Raw genomic sequence first — 1,054 nt, 5'->3', positions numbered from 1 at the left:
CTGGAATTGCCTATAATTTGTCAAAAGAAAAATTACCCACCCCAGTTAGAAGAAGTTATCACAGCTGGGCGTGGTGGCTCATGCCTGTAATTCCAACACTTTGGAAGGCCAAGGTAGGAGGATCACTTGAGCCCAGGAGTTTGAGCAGCTAGGGCAACACAGTAAGACCCTCTCTCTATTTTTAAAAATTTTTAAATTTTTTTTAAAAAAAAAAGAAAAAGAAAAAAGTTTTTATGTGTGGCAGGCACATGCTGCCACAACTCCTTCAGGAGTTCACACAATAAGTTATTAATCTACTAAGCAAAAAGCTACTTCTCAGAGAGAAGCTACTTTTATTTTTTAATTTAATTTAATTTTTGAGATGGAGTGTTTTGCTCTTGTCGCCCAGGCTGGAGTGCAATGGCGTGATCTCGGCTCACTGCAACCTCTGCCTCCTGGGTTCAAGCGATTCTCCTGCCCCATCCTCCTTAGTAGCTAAGATTACAAGCACACGCCACTAGGCCCAGCTAATTTCTGTATTTTTGGTAGAGATGAGGTTTTACTGTGTTAGCCAGGATGGTCTTGATCTCCTGACCTCGTGATCCACCCGCCTCGGCCTCCCAAAGTGCTGGGATTACAGGCTTGAGCCACCGCGCCCAGCCGATATAATCAGTTTTAAAACAAAATAAGATACAGCTTTAAAGTGCAGTGATTATCTTTTGAGGGGCGGGGCAGCTTATTAATCTTAATGAACTATGTTTTGTATAATGAGATATTAAAATGAAATGTGCATGTTGAGTTGGGGTAAACAAATTAGGTGAGAAGAATGATGACATAGGATTAAAGTATGCTGGTAAATTAAGCATGGAGATAACTAAGACATTTTTATGTACAAAGGCCATTTTCTAAGGTAGTAAATGAATTGGCAATGACTGAAATGCATTTAGGTAGATATTGTTTTGACATAACATTCAATATTTCTGGAATTGCCTATAATTTGTCAAAAGAAAAATTACCCACCCCAGTTAGAAGAAGTTATCACAGCTGGGCGTGGTGGCTCATGCCTGTAATTCCA

General features: G+C 39.8%; 1 protein-coding gene across 1 annotated transcript in view; it reads right to left on the bottom strand.

Annotated features, from left to right (window-relative positions):
• The window catches only part of DNAJC7 (DnaJ heat shock protein family (Hsp40) member C7), a 38,369-nt gene that overhangs the window by 20,295 nt on the left and 17,020 nt on the right, over positions 1–1,054 (bottom strand). The gene's annotated exons all lie outside the window — the stretch shown is intronic.

This window comes from Cebus imitator, unplaced genomic scaffold (assembly GCF_001604975.1).
Source record: "Cebus imitator isolate Cc_AM_T3 unplaced genomic scaffold, Cebus_imitator-1.0 Scaffold415, whole genome shotgun sequence".
In the NCBI taxonomy this organism is placed as follows: Eukaryota; Metazoa; Chordata; class Mammalia; order Primates; family Cebidae; genus Cebus; species Cebus imitator.
The sequence above is the reverse complement of the archived record's forward strand: the minus strand, read 5'-3'. Positions and strand labels throughout refer to the sequence as shown.